This window comes from Tursiops truncatus, chromosome 9 (genome assembly GCF_011762595.2).
Source record: "Tursiops truncatus isolate mTurTru1 chromosome 9, mTurTru1.mat.Y, whole genome shotgun sequence".
In the NCBI taxonomy this organism is placed as follows: domain Eukaryota; kingdom Metazoa; phylum Chordata; class Mammalia; order Artiodactyla; family Delphinidae; genus Tursiops; species Tursiops truncatus.
In genome coordinates this window covers 29,692,486-29,706,854 of record NC_047042.1, presented here as the reverse complement: position 1 = coordinate 29,706,854, position 14,369 = coordinate 29,692,486, and positions in this window count along the sequence as shown.

Here is a 14,369-nt window from a genome sequence, read left to right as displayed (position 1 = left end):
TTCTCAGTATACCACAAATAGAAAAAGCTCTTTGTAGACAAGTCTATAGACAAAATCTTTTTTTTTTTTTTTTTGCAGTACACGGGCCTCTCACTGCTGTGGCCTCTCCCGTTGCGGAGCACAGGCTCCGGACGCGCAGGCTCAGCAGCCATGGCTCACGGGCCCAGTTGCTCCGCTGCATGTGGGATCTTCCCGGACCAGGGCACGAACCCGTGTCCCCTGCATCGGCAGGGGGACTCTCAACCACTGCGCCACCAGGGAAGCCCTAGACAAAATCTTATAGACAAGTTTGGATAAGTTCCACCATAAAAAGTATAAAAAAACCAGGAATTTACATTTTGATCTGCATAGCTAGTTTACTGCTAATACTTGTGGCTCTAAGAAGTAATGAGTTGTAGTATAAATAGCTCTAATCTATGAGACAGATCTTTAATCTACTTTCATCCCAATGTATAAAATGAACATATTGAAGAAATAATTCTGTGATATTTTCTTATTTTTAATGAGGGGATGGGGGCAGTAGACAGGTAGTCACTTCACAAAGCAGCTAACAGCAAATTAAAATATACTGGATGCCGAGAACTCCACCACCAACAGCAGATGAGCATACAAAGGGCCTCTTCTTAGTACTAGTCAGTGGTTTGGACTTGCCTTTAGTGATATTTACTGTATATAAAAATTTACCACCGAAATCCTAGGGAAGAGTTAAGATAACTATTATGTCTTTATATCTCAGAAAAAATCTGTATTACTAAACAGAACATGAATTAACAGCTTTGTCAAGATATAATTTACATACCATAAAGTTCCCCCGTTTAAAGTGTATAAATCACTGGATTTTACCATATTCACATGGTTATGCAATCACCATAAGGTAATTTTAGAACTTTTTTTTAGAATTATTTTTTTAAATAAATTTATTTATTTTATTTATTTATTTTTGGCTGTGTTGGGTCTTCATTGCTGCTCGCAGGCTTTCTCTAGTTGTGACGAGCAGGGGCTACTCTTTGTTGTGGTGCGCGGGCTTCTCATTGCGGTGGCTTCTCTTGTTGCAGAGCACGGGCTCTAGGTGCACGGGCTTCAGTAGTTGTGGCACGCTGGCTCAGTAGTTGTGGCTCCCGGCCTCTAGAGTGCAGGCTCAGCAGTTGTGGTGCATGGGCTTAGTTGCTCCATGGCACGTGGGATCTTCCTGGACCAGGGCTCGAACCCGTGTCAGGTGGATTCTTAACCACTTCGCCACCAGGGAAGCCCCCTAATTTCTTCTTACCAGGACACTAGTCATATTGAATTAGGACCCACCCTAACAGCCTTATATTAACTTAATTGTCTCTTTAAAAGTTCTGTCCCTAACTACAGTCACATTCTGAGGTAATGGGGATTAGGGCTTCAACATATGAATTTTAAGGGATAGAATTGGTTCATAACAACATGAAAATAAAAGATCCACAGGTCCACTAAAGTACTGCTAGTACTTGACTAGTACATGGGTACTGCTTGTACTAGTGAGGAAGAAGAAAGAATTCTATTAAGGTTTCTTTTTAAAAGACCTTAAGTTTGGCAAAGCATTCTTTGAAATGACACCAAAAGCGCAAGCAACAAAGGAAAGAAAAAACCAGATAAATTGGATTTCATCAAAATTAAAAACATTTTTGCATCAAAAGACACTATCAAGAGGGTGAAAATATAACCTACAGAATGTTAGAAAATATTTGCAAATTGTATATCTGATAAGGGTCTAGCATCCAAAATATATAAAGAACTCTTTTTTTTTTTTTTTTTTGGTGGTACGCGGGCCTCTCATTGTTGTGGCCTCTCCCATTGCGGAGCACAGGCTCCGGACGCGCAGGCTCAGCGGCCATGGCTCACGGGCCCAGCCGCTCCGCGGCATGTGGGATCTTCCCGGACCGGGGCACGAACCCGTGTCCCCTGCATCGGCAGGCGGACTCTCAACCATTGCGCCACCAGGGAAGCCCTATAAAGAACTCTTAAAACAGTGAGACAAAATTTTTTAAAAATCTGTCCAATTAAAAAAATGGGCAGAGGGTGACTTCCCTGGTGGCACAGTGCATAAGACTTCATGCTCCCAATTTAGGGGGCCTGGATTCGATCCCTGGTCAGGGAATTAGATGCCACATGCATGCCGCAACTAAGAGTTCTCATGCCACAACTAAGGAGCCCTAGAGCTGCAACTAAGGAGCCCACTTGCCACAATGAAGGAGCCTGCCTGCTGCAACTAAGACCTGGTGCAACCAAATAAATAAATATATATATATTTTTTTTAAATGGGCAGAGGACTTACAAAGACATTTGTTCAAAGAAGATATACAAATGGCCAAAAAGAACATGAAAGGATACTCAACTCATTAATCATTTGGGAAATGCATACCAAAACCACAATGAGGAACCACTTTATACCCACTAGGATGACTATTAAAAAAAAAAAAAGCAAAATAACAAGTGTTGGGGAAAATGTGGAGAAATTAGAATCTTTGCATATTGCAGATGGAATAGAATAGTGCAGCTACGTTTTTTTTGTTGTTGGGTTTTTTTTTGTTTGTTTGTTTTGCGGTACGCAGGCCTCTCGCTGCTGTAGCCTCTCCCACCGCGGAGCACAGGCTCCAGACGCCCAGGCCCAGCGGCCATAGCTCACGGGCCCAGCCGCTCCGCGGCACGCGGGACCCTCCCGGACCGGGGCACGAACCCGTGTCCCCTGCATCGGCAGGCGGACTCCCAACGACTGCGCCACCAGGGAAGCCCGCAGCTACGTTTTTTTTTTATTGAAGTATAATTGATTTACAATGTTGTGTTAATTTCCGCTGTACAGCAAAGTGATTTGGTTATACCCATATATACATTCATTTTTTTATATATTCTTTTCCATTATGGTTGATCATAGGATACTGAATATGGTTTTCTGTGCTATACAGTAGAACCTTGTTGTTTATCCATTTCATATATAATAGCTTACATCTGCTAACCTCAATCTCCCACTCCATCCCTCCCCCAATCCCCTCCCCTGTGGCAACCACAAGTCTGTTGTCTATGTCCTTGAGTCTGCTTCTGTTTAGTAGATAGGTTCAATCGTGTCATATTTTAGATTCCACATATAAGTGATACAATATTTGTCTTCCTCTTTCTGACTTATTTCACTTAGTATGATAATCTCTAGTTGCATCCATGTTGCTGCAACTGGCATTATTTCTTTCTTTTTTATGGCCGAGTAGTATAGTGCAACTACTTTGGAAAGCAGTTTGGCAATTCCTCAAAATGTTAAACATCGAGTTACTACATGACCCAGCAATTTCACTTCCAAATACAGACCCCAAAGAATTGAAAATAGGTATTCCAAGAATACTTACATACAAATGTTCATTGCAGCACTATTCACAGTAGCCAAAAGGTGGAATCAAGTCAAAAAGTCTGTCAACAAATGGATAAAGAGATTGCAATAGAAAGGAACAAAGTACTGATAAAACATGGATTAACCTTGAAAACATTACATTAAGTGAAAGAGGGAAAACAAAAAAGTCACATACATGAGATTCCATTTATATGATTCCATAAATATTCCATTCGTAGAATAAGCAAATCCATAGGGACAGAAAGTAAATTTGTAGTTACCAGGGGCTGGGGGGTGAGTGGAAAGGTGAAAGACTGCTAGTGGGTGTGGGGTGTCCTTTTGGAGTGATAAAAATGTTCTGGAATTAGATAGTGATGACGGTTGCATAACCTTGTGAATATATATTTTTAAACACTGGATTGTATAACTAAGAGGGTAAGTTTTATGATATGTGAATTATAGCTTATATTTTGAAGTTTAAAAAATGGATTATTAAATATAATCATATGCACAATTTGTTTCTTCTCCTCACAAATTCTTATTTTTGAGTGTTAGAAATACAGGATAAAAAGAATGAAATTTTAAACTGATTAATTATCAGACTCACATTTATAAACACTCTGATTCACAGGAGAATATAATTTAGATAGCAATTCCTTTCATAGGGAAGAGAACATTTTTAGGATAATAAAAGGAGGTTCAAATAAAGGAGAGAAGCAGCCTATATCTCTTAAGGAAAAAAAATAACATAACTGTACAGAGTTTAAATATGAAAGGAACACTTGAGACCAGAGATATCTATTTAATTAATAGGAATTTCTAAAACTTCAAGGGATGTTTCCAAAGCTAGTCAAGCTTTCAGTTACAAGATGAACTTATTCTGGGGCTCTCACAACATGGTGACTATAGTTAATAATATTGTATCGTATACTTGAAATTTGCTAAGAAAGCAGATCTTAAGTGTTCTCACTGCCAAAAAAAAAAGAAACAAAAAGAAAAGAAAGTAACTGTGTGAGGTGATGGATGTATTAATTAACTTGATTGTGGTAATCATTCCCAATGTATACATATACTACATCATCAAGTTGTATACTCTAAATATATACACTTTTTATTGGTCAATTATACCTCCATAAAGCTGGAAAAAAATGAAATAAAACCAGTCATTCATGAACAGTTTTGCTGAACTTTCAGGATCCGCGTTGGAACAAATTTTCATTTTGAGAGGACCTTAAAAATAAAGGCAGTCAGGTCATTTTTCTAAAGGTGCTTCTGAAAGAATAAAGAAATACTGTTTCCATGGAAACAGAGAATTAAGCCTAAACAGAAGATGGTGAAGTAGAAGGACATGAGCTCACTCCCTCTTGTGAGAGCACCAGAATCACAACAAACTGCTGAACAATGATCGACAGGAAGACACTGGAATTAACCAGAAAACATACCCCACATCCAAAGACAAAGGAGAAGCCGCAATGAGACGGTAGGAGGGGCCAATCACAATAAAATCAAATCCCATAAGCACTGGATGGATGACTCACAAACTGGAGAGCAATTATACCACAGAAGTCCACCCACTGGAGTGAAGGTTCTGAGCCCCACATCAGGCTTCCCAACCTGTGGGTCTGGCAATAGGAGGAGGAATTCCCAGAGAATCAGACTTTGAAGGCTAGCAGAATTTGATTGCAGGACTTAGACAGGACTGCGGGAAACAGAGAATACACTCTTGGAGGGCACACACAAAATAGTGTGTGCATTGGGACCCATGGGGAAGGAGCAGTGACCCCATGGGAGACTGAACCAGACCTACCTGCTAGTGTTGGAGGGTCTCCTGCAGAGGCAGGGGGTGGCTGTGGTTCACCACGGGGACAAGGACACTGGGAGCAGAAGTTCTGGGAAGTATTCCTTGGCGTGAGCCCTCCTGGAGTCCACCATTAACCCCACCAAAGAGCCGGGTAGGCTCCAGTGTTGGGTCACCTCAGGGCAAACAACCAACAGGGAGGGAACTCAGCCCCAGCCATCAGCAGACAAGTGGATCAAAGTTTTACTGAGCTCTGCCCACCAGAGCAACAGCCAGCTCTACCCACCACCAGTCCCTCCCATCAGGAAGCTTGCACAAGCCTCTTAGATAACCTCATCCACCAGAGGGCAGACAGCAGAAGCAAGAACTACAATCCTGCAGCCTGTGGAACGAAAACCACATTCACCGAAAGATAGATAAAATGAAAAGGCAGGGGACCATATACCAGATGAAGGAACAAGAGAAACCTCCAGAAAAACAACTAAATGAAGCTGCGAGATAGGCAACCTTCCAGAAAAAGGATTCAGAAAAATAATAGTGAAGATGATCCAGGACCTCGGAAAAAGAATGGAGGCAAAGATCAAGAAGATGCAACAAATGTTTAACAAAGACCTAGAAGAATTAAAGAACAAACACATAGAAGAATTAAAGAACAAACAAACAGAGATGAACAATACAATGACTGAAATGAAAAATACACTAGAAGGAATCAATAGCAGAATAATTGAGGCAGAAGAACGGATAAGTGACCTGGAAGACAGAAGGTAGAATTCACTACCTTGGAACAAAATTTTAAAAAAACAATGAAAAGTAATGAAGACAGCCTAAGAGACCTCTGCAACAACATTAAGTGCACCAACATTTGCACTATGGGTGTCCCAGAAGGAGAAGAGAGAAAGGACCAGAGAAAATATTTGAAGAGGTTATAATCGAAAACTTCCCCAACATGGGAAGGGAAATAGCCACCCAAGTCCAGGAAGCACAGGGAGTCCCAGGCACAATAAATCTAAGGAGAAACATGCCAAGACACATAGCAATCAAACAGAAAAATTAAAGACAAAGCAAAATTATTAAAAGCAACAAGGGAAAAATGACAAATAACATACAAGGGAACTCCCATAAGGTTAACACCTGATTTCTCAGCAGAAACTCTACAAGCCAGAAGGGAGTGGCATGACATATTTAAAGTGATGAAAGGGAAGAACCTACAACCAAGATTACTCTATCCAGCAAGGATCTCATTCAGATTTGACAGAGGAATCAAAAGCTTTACAGACAAGCAAAAGCTAAGAGAATTCAGCACCACCAAACCAGCTCTACAACAGATGCTAAAGGAACTTCTCTAAGTGGGAAACACAAGAGAAGAAAAAGACCTACAAAAACAAACCCAGCATAAATGTGGGAAAATAGAAATCTCTTATTATGCTCCCGGCCTTGTGTGGATCCTGGGCTTGGGGCACTGTCCCCTGAATCGTTAGAAACCACTAAGAATGGAAACTCATGCCCAGCTGGGTTAAGTTAAAATCCTCAAGGTGAAAACCAGTTTTAGTTCTTTGCATACTTCTCTTATTTTTAGTTTTACTTAGCTTTTTGACTCTGAGAAGTCCTTTCTTGCTTGCTAACTCTTCAATGCATTTTAAGTTTTTTCCCTTATTTAATTCAGCATTAAAAAAAAATCTAGTGGAGTGTTCCTTAAAGATAGCTTGGGACTTCCCTGGTGGCTCAGTTGTTAAGAATCCGCCTGCCAATGCAGGGGACACGGGTTTGAGCCCTGGTCCAGGGAGATCCCACATGCTGCGGAGCAACTAAGCCCCATGAGCCACAACTACTGAGCCTGTGCTCTGGAGCCCGTGAGGCACAACTGCTGAGCCCAAGTGCCACAACTACCGAAGCCCACGCGCCTAGAGCCCGAGCTCTGCAACAAGAGAAGCCACCGCAATGAGGAGCCTGTGCACCGCAACAAAGAGTAGCCCCCGCTCGTCGCAACTAGAGAAAGCCCGCGCGCAGCAACAAAGACACAACGCAGCCAAAAATAAAATAAATAAATTATTGGAAAAATAAAAGAATATAAAAGATAGCTCATCCATAATACTGCTGGGAATTGATTTTCATGTTCTTTTAAAAAGATTACAAGAAATCATATCTGAGATTTGTTTTAAAATAATTTCATCCAAAAATAATAATACAAGGTTGGCAAAATGTTGAAACTGGGTGTTCAGTACAAAGGGGTTCATTATACTACTCTTTCTACTTTTGTGTTTGAAATTTTCTTTACCTTTTTTTCTTAGTTTTTTTTGAAGTATAGTTGACTTAAAACATTGTGTTAAGTTTCAGGTATAGAGCATAGTGATTTGTGGTTTGTTTGTTTGTTGCAGGTTAAGTTCCATTATAGGTCATTACAAGATATTGGGTACAGTTCTCTGTGCTATACAGTAGATCCTTGTTGCTTCTCCGTTTTATGTATAGCAGTTTGTATCTGTTAATCCCACACTCCTAAAATTATCCCTCTCCTCCCTCTCCCCCTTGGTAACTACAAGTCTGTTTTCTATGTCTGTGAGTCTGTTTCTGTTTTGTATACAGATTCATTTGTATTTGAAAATTTCTTTAATAAAAAATTTTTAATGAGACATAGAGAAAAAAGGAGAAATCAGATGTTTGATCACAAAATGTCTCCCTCCCTTTTCCTTTTCCCTCACGGTTATCTAATCCTCACCACTTTTTAGCCTCCAGCCACAACGTTGAACCCCTTCAATCCTTGTACAGGAGCGAGTGGGCTTCATGCCCAGATACCAATGCCAAGGGAACGCTCTTTGCAGGGAGAAGAGGCTTTATTGCAGGGCGGCCGAGTCAGCAGACAGGAGGCAAACCTCAGATATATCTCCCCATCTGGGATTCCCTCACCCATTACAGAGTTAGGCGAGGGGGTTGGTATGAGGAAGTGCTGGCGGGCAGGTTTTGATTGGCAGGCTTTGGAATGGCAGGCCATTTATGGTCAGGTGCGGGAACTGGGCTTCAGCACCGGATCTTCCTGGACAGCGGACCGTTCGTTTCTGAAAGGGTTCCAGTGCTCAGGTTCAGGTCATGTCTGGTCCTTTGGTTCCGTGAGGGGAGAAACTTTGGTTCCAGGTCTTGTTTGAGGTCAAAATTGTCTCCTCTATGTATACTTTGGCTGCATGACTTACAGTTTTGTTCTGTTGTCTCTAAAGAACAACTCAGAATAGGGCTAGTTTGGGCTAGTTCTGTGGTTACACTCTCGGTACATATAAAAATAGAAATACATGAAAATAATAATTATAGTTTTACCAATAGCTATTATTTATTATCTTTGCTCTGGGTGAATATTCTCACCAGGGACCTAGTCAGAAGTTTTCATTAACATCTGCATTTACAGATGAGGAAACAGAAGCATAACTAGATTCAAAGTAACTTGGTGATCATCATCCCTTCCGTCAGTGGTGGAGCCACTAACTAAAAATCTGTGACTAAAAAGCAGTCTACGTCTGTCTGACTGCAAAACTCCTGCCTGAACCACTACTGGAGATCACCTCCCACTGCACCAGACTTTCCTGAAAAGAAAGAAAAAGACAAAGGCGTGACCACCTTCTCCTCCTTTTGGAAATCTTCCTCAGTTCAGAGGAGGAAGTGTTTCTCCTCCTTTCTCCTCCCCTGTTTTGTGATTCCACTCTCTGCCCTTCACTGGACACTTTCCTCACCTCCTCCACCTTCAGGGTCTGTGTCACCAGCTTCCTGTGGGAAATTTTCTATCAGCCATTCCTCACAACCAGCTCTGGTAGCCATAACTTCTTCGTGTTCACTGCCAGGACCCAAAGTTAGGCATGAGGCCTTGCATACTATAATAGCCTCCTAACTGACTTACCTCCTCCAATCTCTTATTTCTCCAGCCTACTCTGTAATTCCCCCAGGTTAGTTGCCCTAAAACACTGCTCTGCATTGACTCTGTTCAAAAACCTTCAAGTCAACCCAGGACTCATAGCAGAAATGACAAAGCCGTGTATTGAATGTCAATTTCTGGATGCCCTTCAGCGTCATTCTCTCTACGCTATGTTACTTCCTTCACCAACTAAAGGCTAATTTCCTGCAGGAAGAGCATGTTTTTTGTACGTTGTACACATACCCATTCCTGCCCTCGCTCACACACACACACACACACACACACACACACACACACACACGCATGCTCACACACACCTTTTCCATGCCTAGCACACAGTAGTTGCTTTATACACATTTTTCGATGATGAAAAGGCCATCCCATTTGGAACTATAGTCTTTGTATAGTCTCACAGATGAAAACAATTCTCTTTTCTTTGAGAAGGGGAACATTTGGACAAATAACCCCCAGAGAGAAGCAGTAATAAAAAAGAAATGTATTTTTTTTTTTTATTGGAGAATTGACCCTTAATGATGATATACTGTCCCATTTTATTCTGGATAGTATTCCTTGTTCCGAAGCTGGCTTTTTCTGATATTAACATAGCTATTCAAGGTTTTGGGGGCTATTTTCATGGCATATCTTTCTCCATCTTTTTACTTTTACTTTTTACTTTTTAACTTATCTTTATCAGTATATATTAACTGCATTTCTAATAGACACAGTAGAATTGGATCTTGCTGTCTGATTCAATCTGACAATTGCATTCTTAAGAAAGTTATATTTAAGCCATTCATAAGTAACGTGATTATGGATGTCGTTGGATAAAAACTTTACTAAATTGCTAGCTGTTTTGTATTTATTTTATTATATATTCTTGCTCTGCCTTCTTTTGCATTAAATAAACATTATATAGTATATCAAAAAGAAAAAAAAAGAAATGTATTTAAATGCTCTTATGTAATCATCCAATTCTCAGACGCACAAAGGAAGGACACCGCCTCCCTTTGCCCAAGGCCATGTTAAGATAGTTCGGAGTAGATCAATCTGATGTTTTCCCTTTTCTGACTGCTAGAGAATTCTGCTCAAAAATCCATTGCAGAAATCAGATGTGGTGACTGTGATACTTTATTCAACTAAGATGTATTGGGACCAGTTGTGTGCAGGACATGTGCTCAGCTACAGTGGAAGATTCAAAAGTGAGACTTTCACAGATTAATGGGGACATAGTCACATGTAAAAGTAGCTCGACATCAAGACACACTCTCAACGTGCTCTGCTGGAGAGTCAATATAAATGATGAATAAGCACTTGAAAATTTATTCTATGTCACTTGTGATCAAAGAGAAGCAAATTTATACAATAATGGATATCGTTATTTCCCAATCAAATTGCCAAGGCTTTTTGTTTTAAATCATAACACCTAGTGTTGACTAGAGTTTCTGGGAAATGGGCTCTCAAACATTGGTGGTAGAAGATCCTGTCAGGTAGATAATATAGCAAAATTCTTAAAAAAACCTTAAAAATGTACATATTTCACCTAGCAATGCTATTTCCCTAAGTAGACTTAATAAAGTCTGTTTCCAAAGATTTCGCTACAGAAGTATTCATTGAATCAATATTTTTACTTGTAATTGTGAAAAACTGGACACAATCTAAATAATGATAAGCGCTAACATTGAATTGAGTATTTACTATGTCGTAGACACTCGTCTGAGCACTTTACATAGGTTGATTCATTCAGCCCTCCCAGACAACTCTGAGGAGAAGGTACTATTATTATTATCATGCCCATTTTACAGATGAAGGACTGAGACACAGAGAGGTTAAGTCACCTGGTCACACACCCAGTAAATGGAAGAGCCAATCTAAATAGACAGTAATAGGAAAATGGTTAAAAACAGTAATGCTCAATGTGTGTGTGTGTGTGTGTGTGTGTGTGTGTGTGTGTGAGAGATGGGGGGGCGGGGGGATGAAGGAGGAGGAGGAGAAGCATGGAAGGAAGGAGGGTTGGAGAGAATGAATGTGTGTGTCACATGCAAGAGAGCTGTGTCTTAAGAGTGTATCCCAATCACTTAGGGCCTCTCATAGTGGTGGGACTGTTTCATATTCCTTGTGAGTAAAGAGAAGGGAAAAATAAAAAAGAGGCAGGACCAGTAGGTCGCATGAATTATAGCACATTTGTACAAATAGGACGCACTCATTAAAATTTTGATGTATAACTTTATTGAGTTCTAGAACAGTGTCTTTCAAATTCTTTTGACATGACTGATATTAAGAAATAAACACGTTTATCACAACCATGCCCGTCCATAACAGGTTGAGGGTCAGCTGTCTCCCACCAGTTCAATTGTACTAGTTATTTACCGTGGGTGTCTATTCCTGTGTCACGCCAGTTTGTAAATTTTTTTGAATATCATATACGTTGTTTTATACACACACACATCTGAAATAAGTTTCATGAAACAAAACTCAATTATAAGAAGTGCTATGAACTCATATATTCTGTTCTATTCTATGCTGTACTATTCTGTTTTGTTCCTTTCTGTTCAGTTCCATTCTGTTCTGTTCCATTCCATTCCACTCTATTCCATTCTTAAAATTCTGGTTGTCAGCCTCTAGTTGATTTTATCATCCTAAAGTAATGCACCCGTAATTTGAAAACAATTCTAGAAGAAAAATTATGGTGACTGTAATACCTGAAGTTTCCACAACAGGGCACCACAACTCTAACCAGAGACATTTTATAGGAAAGGATAAAGCGCGGGCTGTGGGGCAGGGGCAGGACACAACCAAACAGACCTGGAGTGGGCAGGCATCTGGCCCGAGGACAGCCAGTCTCTTGACCATTAACGTATCTGAAGTCCTGACACAAGATTCCCACCCCTAAGGAGTCTATCAGGATCTATCGGAACCTCAGTCTTGTGAACCTGAAATGGAAACTGCAGAGAGATTTGAGTGGTTGACAGAGTGAGGCTAAAGGTGAAACTCCACCAGATAAGGAGAGGCTAGAAGGGTAATAGTGGGTCACGAAAAAGCCAAAGGTTTTGATAGGTTGAAGTCACGGGAAAGAAGAAACTGAAAAAGCAGAAGCTATAAGGACCTGAAAAAGATACGTATGGGGCTTCCCTGGTAGAGCAGTGGTTGGGAGTCCGCCTGCCGATGCAGGAGACACGGGTTCGTGCACTGGTCCGGGAGGATCCCACGTGCTGCGGAGCGGCTGGGCCCGTGAGCCATGGCCGCTGAGCCTGCGCGTCCGGAGCCTGTGCTCCGCAACGGGAGAGGCCACAACAGTGAGAGCCCCGCGTACCGCAAAAAAAAAATACGTATGGCAGGGAAGCCTGTCAATATAAAGAAGAGAGCGCCGCCCCGATACACATTGATGTGTAGTCACTTTAGCGGTGGAACCCTAGAGGGAGCTTCTCAAGCTTCTGCTGCCAAGTGTCCCTTCTAGGGTCTCATGGATCCTGTATCCCTTAGAGCCAGGCATACTTACAGTAAACTCTTCTTCCTTCTGCTGATCTAGCAGCTGTTGAATCTCTTCTGTTTATTCCTGCAAAGGAATCTAATTTAAAAAAAATAACAAAAAAGAAAAATGTTCCCAGTATATTAAGTTTTAAAAGGATATCATTTAGTAGCACTTCTTTATAATGTAATTTTGTTTTAAAATCTATAATAGAATATAAAGTCCAGAAGGATAGACATCAAGATATTAGCAGTGGTTATAGATGAATATAGATGATATAGTGAGCATACTTTTTTCTTTTTATTGCACAAGCTTTTTTTCTAAAATAAGCATATACTAATTGTTAAATGTTTTAAGTGCAATGCTCATTCAAAAGGAAAGAATTTTTTTATAATTTAGGATTATTTTATTTCCTTATAAGAGGAATGTTTTAACAAATTTTACAGGTGTCAATCAACCCTTGTTCAAACCCACATCAAATCTAGAATTATGAGAGTTTTATTTAGAAGTGAACTTTTAACTATCAATACAAATGCCAAGATGCTATACAAAAATCCACAGGAACTTTTTTCATCTTTTTTTGAATTGTTGACAAACATTTCCTACACGATCCAACATACAACAGGGAAGTGGTACATCTTTTTCTTTTAATTTGCATACAATGGAAAAACAAGAATATATATATATATATATTTTTTACAAAGTTTAACTAATGAACACTACCAAGCTGACGGTTTAAGTCTATAGGAGAAAAATTATCTAATAAAAAATAATCAGAATTTATTTAACATCAGTCACTTCCATAACCAAGTATTATTCTGATTAATAAAACTTGCCGCTATTAATTAGGCTTCTGGTATATACTTATAACAACTACTCCATCTGTTGTATTGCTCCCCACCTTGGTTCTTCACAATTACAAACAGAAAATTGTTGCAAGGTAGGGGCAAGCATCTGCAAAAACAAACAAAAATCCCCAGATTATTATAAGCATGAATGTGTGGTGGAATTTCCTCCCAAGCAATGGACTTTGAAATCACTTAAGATATCACGAGAACTGAATGTGTCGAGATATTTTGCTTAAGTCCAAGAAGAGATGCATTTATTTATATCCAACAGAGGACTGAAAATTAAACTTAGTGTTTAGTGTGGGGACAGGTTGAGGGGAATTCAGCCATTTGAAAAATGACTGTCTTAAAAAACAAATGACCACCAAAAATAGATTCACTAAATTTATTTTAAAAATCTAAAACATTTCTTACAAAAGAGCGTTACATTGTGCACACTGCTCTGAATAGATGCCAGGGACATATGGACTATTGTTACTTTTCCTCCCTGTCTCCCCCCCCCACCCCAAATGTTACAGTGACCACAAAGCAAAGACTTCACAATAATTACATGGGGGGATTTTTTTTTAAACCACCAACAGTGAACAAAAATGAAAAGTCACTCACTCTGCTGCTGTTTCAAAATTTCAAAGTTAGTTTTTGCACACCCCCCTCACCCCCCAACCCTGTTTGTAAGGAACTGAAACATTACATGTGGTGAACAGCAGAGATTTCACTACACCTCAAATGAAGAACACCTGTGAAGCAGAGGAATGTTGCCTTTTTAAACAGAAGCAGATTAAAAAAAAAGTGATGCAGGAATCCTTCAGTTCTTCACTAGTCTTAGAAAAACTTTCCAGAATACTGCTTCACACTATAAAAAAGAAAAAAGTATCTTGCATTAGAATCCTTCAACATCTGCATACTCCTTCACACTGTTCTGCAGCAAATACTATGCATTCTGTATCTGGTCCTGTGTTCCTGTAATCGTAATGATCCGATCTTTGGACCCTTCTAAAGGCTCATCAGTTTTGATCGAAGCTCCT